Genomic DNA, 13,202 nt, shown 5'->3' with positions numbered 1-13,202 from the left:
TGTTAAAGGGGGCAATAATGTAGAGTAGGAAAAGCATGGATGATGACATTGACATGGGGTTTTAAATCCACCTTCTATATGGGTCCAGGTCTTGAAGAACTCATGATCCTCTAAAAGAGATAGACACACTAACAGACTGATAATTACATAGGCCTTCCTATGCCCCAGGCATTGTGATAGTTTTTAAACAGGTAGAGGGTTGCCTGCAGTCAGCACAGCCACAGGGGACAAGAGGCTCTAACACACATGTTGTGCCATAGCTATGTCTGGTGTCAGATTGTTTGCCAGTCTGTTAAGGAAGCCAGATGCCTGGCCTGGACTCTGGGGTGTGCTCCAAGGGACACCTTCACACAAACTCTGTACTTCTGGAATCAATACGTATATTTTTCTAGTACTAAGTTAAATGCATCAAATTATAAAACACTTTTCCTAATATTTTCTCATGGAGACTCCCAGGGCTTGTAATATCTTCAGAATGTATTTTTCCATTTTCTGTAAGACTAAAAGTAATTTAAACTCTAAAAAAAAATCCACCAAAAAGTCTCTGCAAAAAGTAGAAGATAAAGAGGACTCTGATGAAGAAGGTGATTGTAAGGAGATGAGTGCGCAGGAAGAGGAGCTTGAGGATGAGCCTACTATGATCAAGATTATTAAGACCCGGAAAAAGTAGTGTAGTCTTTTCGGTTCAATATTTTCCTGAGCACAAACCTAGATGTTGGGAGCAACAATGTGGAAGATGGATTCTACAAAGATGAACTCAGGCTGAATGGGGGAAACTTGTGGAAGAAAAGCAAAATGGCCAAAGCAGAAGACACATCGGATCTTCTCATTGGAGAGGATAAAGAAGCAGGAACAGAGACAGTGATACAGATTCTCCTGGAAAAAAAAAAAGATGTTTGAAGACAAGGCTGAAAGTGAAAAATACAGAACAGTGTTACCTGATGGCAAACAAACTTAAAGTTGCCTAAGTAGAGTATGTCTAAACAGATGGATTGCTTTTTAGTGAAAAATAAAAAGATTGTGTTAAGTATTGTGCCTTAATCTTCATAACAAACCTCTGAAGTGACGATCATAACACTCAACATTTACTGAGTACTTGCTACGTGCCAAGCACTAGTCTAACCATGTGTCATGTCTAATACCATTTAATTATCATGATTACCTTGTAAGATAGGTACTGTTAGTATCCTTGTCTCACAGACGAGAAAATCAAGCATCGGAGAAGTGACTTCCCAATGTTAAATAATTAGGAAGCCACAACACTGGACATCAAATTTCTCTGAATCTTGACACTGCCATAACCACTATGATAAAGGGAGCCACAGGCTGCAGTAAGAGTGCAGAGGAAGAGTGCTTTAACTAGTCCTAGCCTAAGAACAACAAAAAAGTTTCCTTCAGGGAAGTCTTAGCTGAGACCTGAGAACAAATAGGAGTCAGAAAGGCAAAGAAGATAAAGGCATGTGCAAAGACCTGGAGAGTTCCCATGAATCCTGAGTAGTTTTGGTCTGATTGGAGAATAAGAGAAAAAATCAAGACAGGAGACCAGAGGTCAGGTCAGGAAAAGTTTTCCTGTGTGTTGCATTCATTAGAATTCTTGCAGTTTCAAGAAACTAGTTTGTGGAACTACACAAGGGAGAATCAGAAATGTACTGGTTCAAGTAGCCCAACTATTGAAACCACAAAGTTAGAAAGTTAGATTGATCTCTTTCTCTTTCTCTCTCTCTCTCTCTCTCCCTCCCTTTTTCTCCCTTTTTTTCTCTCCCCTAGTTTTTTGTTGGCTTTATTTTCTCAGATCATCTTCATCCACAATACAGAAATTAACACTAATGTCACCTTCAGAATTGTCTTTCATAGTGGCCACAGAGATTCTTTTCTCTGAAATATAATGTTTAATTTCCAAACATTTGGGGATTATTCTAGATATGTCTCTTGTTGTTAATAAATAACTTACTGAACTGTGATCAGAGAATTGTATTTATACCTAAGGTATAATTCCTTTGAAATTTTTTAAGACTGACTTTATGGTTCTGACCATAAAGACAGACCATAATGATTTTATGGTTCAGCATATGACTAATTTTGCCAAATGTTTCACATAGACTTTAAAAGAATGTACATGCTTTTATTTGGGGATGCAAAGGTGAATAAAGGTCAATGTGGTCAAATTTGTTTATCATACTGCTCAAATATTCTGCTCACTAACAGATTTTTGTCTGTTTGTTCTGTTAGTAACTACAGTAAATGTGTTAAAATCTCCCACTATAACTGTGAACTACTTTATCCTTTTATTTATGTTAGCTTTTGCTTTGTATACTTGAGACTACATAATTAAGCAGGTACAAATTTAGAATTATTTCTGGTGGATGAACCCTTTCTGACATGAAGAAATGTCCGTCTATTTCTACAACTGTTATTGTCTTAAAGTCTATCTTATCTGGTATGAATACAGCTGTGTCAGCTTTCTTTTTGTTCATATTTGTGTGGTAAATAGTTTTTCATCCTTTAACTTCATCTTTTATCTCTCTGCATCCCTATGTGTGAGATCTTGCAAACAAAATAAAATTGAACTTTATCCAGTCTGAAAATCTTTATCTTTCGACTGAATTATGTGGTCCATTTACGTTATATAATTATCAATATATTTGGCTTTAATCTACCATTTTATTTTCTACTTGTTTCATCTGTATTTCTTTCTTTCATTTTACCTTCTTTTGGATTAAACATCTTTGTTACACTTTTACCATGTTTGCTCTTACTCATTTCTTTTTTATTACTTCAGCCATTACTCTAGAGATTATAATGCACATATTTGATTTACTATATTCTAATGTAAATTAATATTTATTTCTCAAATAAGACAAGGCCTTAGAACAATTTAGCTACGTTCACACTCTCCTACCTTTGTGCTCTTATTGCTATAAATTTTAATTGTACATACATATAATAAAACCCACCATATCCTATTATAATAAAGTGTTAATAATATTAATATATATTTATCTAAATGTTTATCCTTTGCATTACTCTGTATTTCTCTTTACGTTACCGGGCTTTTATCTAGGATTGTTATTCCACCTAAAGAATAGCTCTTGGTGGGGCACGGTGGCTCACTCCTGTAATCTCAGTACTTTGGGAGGCCCAGTTAGGCAGATCACTTGAGATCAGGAGTTAGAGACCAGCCTGGCCAACATGGCAGAACCCCATCTCTACAAAAAATACAAAAATTAGCCAGGTATGGTGATGCACACCTATATAATCCCAGCTACTAGGGAGGCTGAGGCAGGAGAATCACTTGAACTTGAGAGATGGAGGTTGCAGTGAGCCAAGATTACACCACTGTGCTCCAATCTGGGTGACAAAACAAGACTGTCTCAAAAAAAACAGCTCTTAGTATTTATTTTATTGTGGCTTCATTCACAACAAACTCTCCCTTTTTGTCTGGCATTGTCCTCCATTGTTAAATGATACTTTTGGTGGATATAAAATCTTAGGTTGATAGATTATTTTCTTCTTCAGGACCTTAAAGGTATATTTCAGTTTTTTTTTTCTCTTAAAAAATCAACTATCCATCTTATTGTTACTCCTTTGAAGATAATGTTTGTTTTTACTCTGGGTCCCTTTATTATTTTCTCTTGGCTTTCATTTTCAGTAGTTTTGTTACGTACCAAAGTGTAGTTTTATCTGAATTCATCTAGATTAGGGTTCATAGTACTTCTTGAATCACTGGTTTGATGTCTTTTGCCAGGTTTGAAAACTTATCTTTCTTTCTTCAGATAAGAAGATCATTCTTCACATCATTCTGATTCTTCAGATCATTTATTGCCCTCATTTTCTTTCTCCTCTTTTTCTGGGATGCTAATTACATACACATCAGGTCTTGTCCCAGTGTGTCTTGTGGCATTTTCTGTATTGTCCATTTCTTCCCTCTCCATGCTTTAATCTAGATCTTTTCTTTTGACCTGTTTTCCACTGAACTAATCTGCTTATCTGTCTAATGTTTACAATAAGTTTTTTCTATGTACTTTGTCCAATTTAGTGTTAAATCACCTATTAAGTTCTTGATTTTTGTTATTTTTTTAAATATCTAGATATTCTTTATAGTTCTCTTTATAGATTTCAGGACTTCGATGAAATTTAGCAGTCTTGTCATCTATTTTCTTGATGATATTATTCACAAATATTTCAAAGTTCAGGTTTGATATTTCTTGTATCTGGATCACACATGGATCTGAGTCTATCTTTTTTCCTCTCCCTTATATTTTAGTAATTTGACTCTGACATACCTGTTAATTTTTTTAACATTTTACATCGTGTAGGAAAAAAAATTATAAAGGCTCTAGATACTGTTAGCTTACTACAAAGAAAATCTACTTTTATTCTGGTAGGTAGGGGCATATTCACCTAGCTCCAATGAGGGAATGAGATAACTAGAGACCCCTGGTTTGAGTTTTTATAAGGCCTGATCTATTTTTAGTTTGAACAGCCCCTCCAGGGTCTCAAATGAAAGCCTAGGGCATTTACCAGGACATGTCCCCCGTGGCAGACCTTGGCCTCCAGTTGCCTCTCTGTGGTGCCATGAGACTTCAGAAATTCTGCTTAAGTTTCTTAGCTTCTTCACACACACCTTCTATGTGGGTCATCAGTTTCATGTACAGATTAGAAATTGGAAAACATCTTGAGGCAGAACATGTTAGAGAAGGTTAGGCTCATTCTCAGCAGTCCCCTTTTATCTGGGATCTTCTCCCTTCCCATCCTGGATAACCTGGTAGCACCGAACCCCACTGTACATCTTCCTGATCCCAGAAAACAGCTGAAAGTTCTGGGTCACCACTTTCGAGGCCTGCTGAGAATCAGCAGTGTGAGGGGAGAAAATAGTGGAGAATTTGAGGCTTACCGCCAATCTCTCCAGAATCTTAGCTCCTGAGGTCAATGCTGCATTATTCCCTTTCCTTCAAACAGCTGCTTTGTTTCTTCTTTCTGTTTGTAATTAACATATTTTATTTTTTGGAGAAATTTTAAGTTTACAGAAAAATTGAATGGAAACTACAGCTTCCATATACCCTCTTTTCTGCCATCACCACCTCACTTCCCCTACAAACACACAGTTTATCCTATTATTAACATCTGGTATTAGTGTGGTACATGTTTTACAATTGATGACACCATTTTTATAGACTTTCGTTAACCAAAGTCCATAGTTTACATTAGGACTCACTTTGGATTGTGCATTCTACAAATTTTGGCAAATGTATATATGATGTATCCACAGTTACACTATCATACAGAATAGTTCCACTGCCCTAAAAATCCCATGTGCTCCACCTTTTCCTCCCTCTCTCCTTCTGAATCCTTGGCAACTACTGATTATAAATATGCCTTTTTCAAGAATGTCATATAATTGGAATCAAACAGTGTGTCACCTTTTCAGATGAGTTATTTTGTTTAGTAGTATGCATTTGAGGTTTCTCCAGGTCTTTTCATGACTTGGTAACTCTTTATTTTTACCACTGAATACTATTCCATTGTCTGGATGCACCACATTTTGTTTATCCATTCATCTCTTGAAGACATCATGGTTGCCTCCAAATTTGGGGAATTATGAATAAAGCTGCTTTAAATATTTGTGTGCAGGTTTTTATGTAAAAATAATTTTTCAACTCATTTGGGTAAGTCCCAGGGAGGACAATTACTGGACTGTATGGTAAGAGTATAGTTTTGTAAGAGACTGCCAAACTGTCTTCTGAAGTGTTCATATCATTTTGTATGCCCACCAGCAATGAACGAGACTTTCTGTTGCCCCACATCAGTTTCAGTGTTTTAGGTTTTAGTCATTCTAATGTGTTTAGCAGTAGCTTATTGTTTCAAACACCTGTTTTTGATTTTGACCAAAATTTTAGTTGTTTTCAGCAGAAGTATTGCTAAGACAAGGTTCTCCACCTCAACAAAAAAGAATGTGAGATTTGCTCTCTCCAGTCCTAAGTTCAAAACTTCTGAGGAAAGGCTCTGATGGGCCCAATTAGAGTCCAGTGCCCACATCTGACAAGGGAAATGAGACTTACAAGATGACAACTTGTAAGTCTCAAACCACATGATTGAATTGGGCAAAGGCATTTATTGGAAGGAAGAAAGCATTTCCAAAAAGCAGAAAGGAGTTCTGACAACTACAAACAACAGATATCTGTCACAGCACCATGCTGAAGGGTGCAAACTTCATCAACTTTACCCTTAGCTTAATAATAATACATCCATAAGGCAATGCACTGGCACTGACGTGGAGGAAACACAGAAATAATTGTTCATTTGAGCATTATCTCATATTGCCAGATGGCTTTCACAATAAATAACTTATAAAGAATATTTTTAAATCATCCATGTTTTTACTATAGTATATGCATTGTTTTCTCTTAAATTTTTAAATTGATATTGCTTCCGTGAGTTTGTAAGCATCTTCCTTAATAATTGTGAGTATAGTATGGAAATTAAGGACACAGTCTCTGAAGCCAGACTGTCGGCATCAAATTCCAGCTCTGCCACTTGCTAGGTTTATGACCTTGGGGCAGTAATTTAACTTCTCTGTGCCTCAATTTCCCCACTGAAAAGTAAAGATACTACTAATACTTACCATATTGGGTCATTATAAGGATTAGATGAGTTCGGATCTATAAAGTGCTTAAAACAATACATGTATGTGCAAAACAAATATTTACTCATTATTCTATCATTATGTAATTTTTTAAAGAAATAGTCTTACATTGATTGGTGGTGTTGTTTTCATTTTCTAATATACTAATTTATACTTTTAAAAAATTATTTTATACTGTCTAGTTTCCTTAAGTTTATTTTTGTCTTTTGAACTTCCTAGGACAAATATCTAGTTTATTGAATTGCCTTCTTCCTATTTAATCATGAAATAAGTTAATGCTATTACTTTTTACTTTATCTCTGATGATTATTGTTTGTTCATTATAATTTTTAACGTATACCTGAAGACTTACTTCCCTTGACTCACAACTTGTTCAGTAAGACAGTTTTGGTTTGTTTTAATTTCCAAATGCTTGGTTTCCATTGTCGCTATAATGTATATCTTTTGTAACTAGTTTTTTTGTTTTATTAGGTGTAGTCCGAAATCGTGATGTTTTCTGCTTTGGGGAATGTATTGCATTTTCTCAATAGCCTAACAAATGAACTATTTCTGTTAAAATTCTCTGGACATAAGAAGCCATAGTCTTCATAAACACAGATTTGTATACATGGCTACTACATCTTGTCTATTGGTTATGCCATTTATATCTTCTCTGCTCCTATTTATGTATTTATTTTTGAGATGAAGTCTCACTCTATATCCAGGCTGGAGTGCAGTGGCACAATCTCTGCTCACTGCAACCTCTGCCTTCCAGGTTCAAGTGATTCTCCTGCCTCAACCTCCCGAGTAGCTGGGACTACAAGTGCCCACCACCACGCCCAGCTAATTTTTTTTTGTATTTCAGTAGAGACAGGGTTTCACCATGTTGGCCAGGATGGTCTTGATCTCTTGACCTCAGGATCCACCCACCTCAGCCTCCTAAAGTGCTGGGATTACAAGTGTGAGCCACTGTGCTGGGCCCATTTATTTTTTTACTTGCTAAATTTGTCAAGAAATGAGAGGGGTGTTTCTATTGTACATTATTGTTATTAAGTTTCTCCTTGCATTAAAGCTATGATATTTGGTACATTGTTTCCTGATGTCACATCTTCTTTGAATTTTACTTTTATAAGTGTAAAATGATCTATTAATCCTATTTCGCAATTCATGCTTTGAATTCTTCTTTATCTAAAATGCAATTGCAAGCCCATCTTTCTATGGTTTCTATTTGCTCTTCCCAGCCTGTTATACTTCGACTTGTTTCTTCCCTAGGTAATTGTACATTACAGGTAACATTTTCAATATAAGAATTTAAACCCTAAAAATTAACTATTAGCCAGGCATGGTGGCACTGTCTATAGCCCCAGCTACTCAGGAGACTAAGGCAGGAGGACAGTTTGGGTCCCCAAGAGTGTAAATCCAGCCTAGGCAAAATAGCAAGATCAGGTCTCTTAAAAATACATTTTAAAAAAGTAGTTCTTAGGACGACATGCATCGTCATGTACTAGCATAAATTTTTCTGATTCTTTGCTATTTTCTTCATTTCCTTCATTGTTTTCTACACAAATATTTTTCTCCCAGTAATTTGGAAGGTGGACATAATTTGTTAAAATTACATCTTTAGTTATTTCTTAATAAATCAAAAACATTTGAAACAACACTTATCTCTTAGCCTTGGAAACAGAACACACTTTTGATCTTCCTCCATGTAAAATGAGATCATCAGCACATAAGATCCTTCTCTCTCTCCTTTTCCTGCTTCTCCTCCCTTCCACCTTTGTCAGTCAAACCTTAGATTAACCCAAGTCTTTATTTTCACTGATACATACTTCTCCTTATTTTATTTCCATTTCCTGAAACACTTTCATCATAATTGGAAGTAGGAGAAAAATTGATATAATGTGAGCTTCTCTTTCCAGAAGGCCGCAAATGATGCTTTATCTGAAAATAATTATTTTACATACATAGGTTTCAAATGATTTGTGATGTTATGTGATGGGTTTTCATTACATCCTTCATGTAGTGTTCTGTTTCCGTGTATAAGCAGGCCGCCAATGAAAGAAGTGATAAAAGCACTTTAAATGTCTCATTTTAAATCCTGTTGTCAGTTTAAGAATGTTATTCAAAATTTAATGGTCTGATAAGAATTAAGGTTTTTAGAAATCTGTTCTAAGAATCTCGCAGACGCAAGCACAAAAGAAAGCTATGCTCAGACTATTACTAGGAGCTCTATATTTAAATTTCAAATAATCACAGTCAGAAAGCTCTGAAAAGCATGAGATTCTCTTTCTTCTTATAAAAGGAAGGAGACATTGCCTACTTTTGATTTCAACAGAAAAAGGACAATAGAGAGTCAGAAAGGAAGTGACAGAAAGGCCAGTCAAAATTTCTCCTCCAGCTGGCTAGAAATAGATGAAGACGAAAGGAGACAAGCCCTAGGGGCGACACCTTGACATCAACTTAATGCAAGCAGGATGACTTACAAAGAACCCTTCCAACTGAGGTCTAGGAATCCATTTAGAAAGAAATAAGGGCTTTTTGAAAGTTTTTGAATTTTGCCTAGAAATTAATGCCTTTAAAGATCATTCCTAGAGACTATTTTCCTGTTAAAAGATCCATTCATCTGTCTCTTCCAACAAAACCCTTCCTAGTCTGTGTTGTAAAATAAACCACAGTCGAATGGAAAGTTCTCAGTTACAGGACAGGTTCCCCAAAAACCCAGCTCTGGGAAGCTCTGGATATATGACATGTATTGGGGGTGGTCCCAGGATGAAGAAGGGAAGAAAAGGAAGCAGGACTGGTCAGAGGAACATGGTGGGCCTCAATGAAGTCCTCAACTGACCCCACAAGTAGCTATGAAGCTGGGATAGCCCTTCTGATAGCTTCCCCAAGTTGAGATGCAGATGGGCCCTCTTTCCCAAGAAGGCATGACCCTGGGCAACATGGCTGTCTTCAGCTAAGGCCAATTCCCAGAGAGGGTTAATAGCTAAGGGTTGTCAGCTAGCAGCCGAGGGACAAAAGTCTCTCAGTCCCAAAGGGAGATCTGTCTGGGCTGCTCAGTACCCACTGCAGTCTCTGTCTTGGCTGTTCTCATTCCACACTCTCTCACTCAGCACTCACTGCAAATACCATCACTATACAGATAGCTCCTAAATGTAAACTTCAGTACAGAGATTTTTTTAGGACTCCAGACCCATATACACAGCTATTTCCTTGATATTTTCACTTGATGGTTCAAGACGCCCGAATCTCAGCATGTCCAAAACTGAATTCATGATCTCTGTTACGAACTAAATGTATGTGTACTCCTGAAATTCATATGTTGAAATCTAACCTCCAAAGTGATGATATTAGAAGGTGAGGCTCTCATGAATGGAATTAGTGTCCTTATAAAAGAGACTTCAGAGAGCTGTCTACCTCTTTTCCCCTCATGTGATAAGGAGAAAGCAGCCATCTGGAGCCTAGAAGAGGGAGTGCACCAGGACCTGGCCACACTGGCACCCTGGTCTCTGACTTCTAACCTCCAGAGCTGTGAAAAATACATTAATGCTGTTTATCAGCCATCCAATCTATGATACTGGGTGAAAGTGGCCAGAACAGACTAAGCCTCCACCCTCCAATCCTCTGCTCCTCCTGCCATGCCTCCTTCAGGAATCTGTCCCGTCATCCACCCATCCACTGCTCCAATCAGAAACCTGAGAAAAAATCTTCCTCCCACATTCAATCACCAAGTCCTGGCAAATCTCCCTCCCAGATATCACTCAAATCAGTCCACTCCTGTCTCCACAACTCCACCCTACTCTGGTCCGTCTCCGTCTCCCTATCTAACCATGCTTTCTTTCCCACTAATGCTAAAGCCCACACAGTCTGTAAGATCACTGTCTCAAATCTAAATTCAGCCCACAAAGCACTTTATGATTTGTCTTCTTCCTGTTCCTCTCTTCCCCATGAGACTGCACTCCAGCTTCCCTGGCCTCCCAAACAACCACTCCCTCCCAGCCCAGAGAATCTCCCATGATGCTTCCTCTCATGTTCCCTCTTCAAGGAGTGCTCTTATCGCTCCCTTAATTAATTCCTTGGATTCTTCAGAGCCATTTAAATATTACATCCTCAGAGAAGCCCCCCCAAGGTCCTGGACTCTATCCAATTCCAGTACCCTGTTCACTGTTACATCCTCAGAGAAGCCCCCCTGAGGCCCTGGACTCTATCCAATTCCAGTAAGTACCCTGTTCACTGTTGAAATACCCATGATACATAAAACTACATAATTAGTTGTGTAATTGTGACTTGATGAGAATGAGGATTGAGTTTTTGCAATTTAAATATCAACAAGCAGGGATGGATGGGTAAATCTTGATTCATTGTATATGATGAAATACTACGCAGTCACTAAAAATGATGGTATAGAATATGGAATAACCTGGGAAATGTTTATGACATAATTTCAAGTAAAAAGAGGAATAAAAATTGTATAGACATTATCATCTCAACCTTGAGAAAACATAAAGATTAAAGAATATAAAACTGTTCATTGGATTTTTTTTCTGAATGATGTTATGGGTGATGTCCATTATTTTTAAAATACTTTCTTGTTCATGTCCCCCAAATACATGCTTTTTTTTTTTGAGACAGAGTCTCTCTCTTTCACCCAGGCAATGATGTGACCTTGGCTCAATGCAACCTCCTCCTCCAGGGTTCAAGTGATTCTCCCACCTCAGCCTCCCAAGTATATAGGACTATAGATGTGTGCCACCACATCCAGCTAATTTTTTTGTATTTTTAGTAGAGATAGGGTTTCACCATGTTGCTCAGCTGGTCTCGAGCTTCTGACCTCAGTGATCCACCCACTTCAGCCTACCAAAGTGCTGGGATTACAGGCATGAATCACCATGCCAGCTGTCATTTATTTTTAAATCAATGGGAAAAACATTAATAATTTTCTGCCAGAAAAAAAAATCCACTGAGTTCTAGAAAATATAAATTATTTTTTTAGAACAGTAAGCTTATTGCATGCTAGTAAGCCAACATGATAAAACCAAATATTTGAGTATAAGTTTATTGGGTCTTATGAAAGAGCACATGGAAAATTCCTTTTATGGGCCTGAAACTCTCTGATATACCAGAGAGGATTTGTAGAGTGCAAATACCTATTGCTCTGAAACCAAGTGCAACTGGGACATGTCTGAGACATGGGACAACTGGGAGATGTCTGGTCCCCCTTCCCAAAAGATGGACCAGACATCTCCACCAGAGAAAGACAACAAAAGAATTTGCAAATTCCTCATGAAAGGTTTCTCTTTGTAGAGAAGATATGCTTGATTTTTTTATATTTGTATTAAAGAATAAGGGGAAAAATCATCCCTCACTGACTCATACAAAGTAAGATGGCCCTTGCCTCCTTTCAGTGTTAGTTGGTTCATGTAAATTCATTGCTCAAAACTCTCCAATAGTTTTTCCATCTAACTCTGAAAAGAGAAAGAGTCCTCTAAGTAGCCCAACATAATCTGATTTCTGTTACTCACTCTCCCTTCCTCCCTCTCACCCTCAATCCACTGAACCTCTTCTTCTTCCTCTTTTTTTTTTTTTTTTTTTTTTTTTACCCCGTTCTTCAACCTCAGGACCCTGGCCTCAACCCCAACTATTTGCATGTCTGGTTTCCTTACTTCTGGTTTTTATTAAATATCACTTTCTGTGTGAGGCCTTCCTTTACCATTCTACTTAACATTGACTCCCCTGATACCCTCATCTCTTTCTCTCATTTGTTCTTTTAGTTATTTTTTTTAGCATAGCACTTATTTTTTTAAATTTATTTATTTTACTTTAGGTGCATACTATATTTGGCATTTCTCCCCATGTTATCCCTCCCCACCTTCCCTTCCCTCCCCACCCCCTGCCCTACCCCCCCAACTGTCCCCAGTGTGTGATGCTCCTCTCCCTGAGTCCACGTGTTCTTGTTGTTTGACACCCACCTATGAGTGAGAACATACGGTGCTTGGCTTTCTGTTCTTGGGTCAGTTTGCTGAGAATGATGATTTCCAGATTCATCCAAGTCCCTACAAAGGACACAAACTCATCGTTCTTTATGGCTGTGAAGTATTCCATGGTGTATATGTACCACATTTTCTTTGTCCAGACTATCACTGATGGGCATTTGGGTTGGTTCCAGGTCTTTGCTATTGTATACAGGGGTGCAGTGAACATACGTGTTCATGTGTCTGTATAGTAGAACAATTTATAATTCTTTGGGTATACCCAATAGTGGGATTGCTGGGTCAAATGGAATTTCTATTTCTAGATCCTTGAGGAATCGCCACACTGTCTTCCACAATGGTTGAACTAATTTACACTCCCACCAGCTGTGTAAGGGTGTTCCTATTTCGCCACATCCTCTCCAGCATCTGTTGTCTCCAGATTTTTTAATGATCGCCATTCTAACTGGCGTGAGATGATATCTCAGTGTGGTTTTGATTTGCATTTCTCTAATGACCAGTGATAATGAGCATTTTTTCATGTTTGTTGGCCTCATGTATGTCCTCTTTTGAAAAGTGTCTGTTCATATCCTTTGCCCACTTTTGAATGG

The 13,202-nt window shown here is 37.7% G+C and overlaps 1 pseudogene; it reads left to right on the top strand.

Annotated features, from left to right (window-relative positions):
* The first annotated feature begins 250 nt into the window (after positions 1 to 250).
* On the top strand, positions 251 to 1,041 carry LOC108309001 (annotated as a pseudogene).
* Positions 1,042 to 13,202: the final 12,161 nt, after the last annotated feature.

The sequence above is a fragment of the Cebus imitator genome, unplaced genomic scaffold (genome assembly GCF_001604975.1).
Source record: "Cebus imitator isolate Cc_AM_T3 unplaced genomic scaffold, Cebus_imitator-1.0 Scaffold91, whole genome shotgun sequence".
NCBI lineage: Eukaryota > Metazoa > Chordata > Mammalia > Primates > Cebidae > Cebus > Cebus imitator.
The sequence above is the reverse complement of the archived record's forward strand: the minus strand, read 5'-3'. Positions and strand labels throughout refer to the sequence as shown.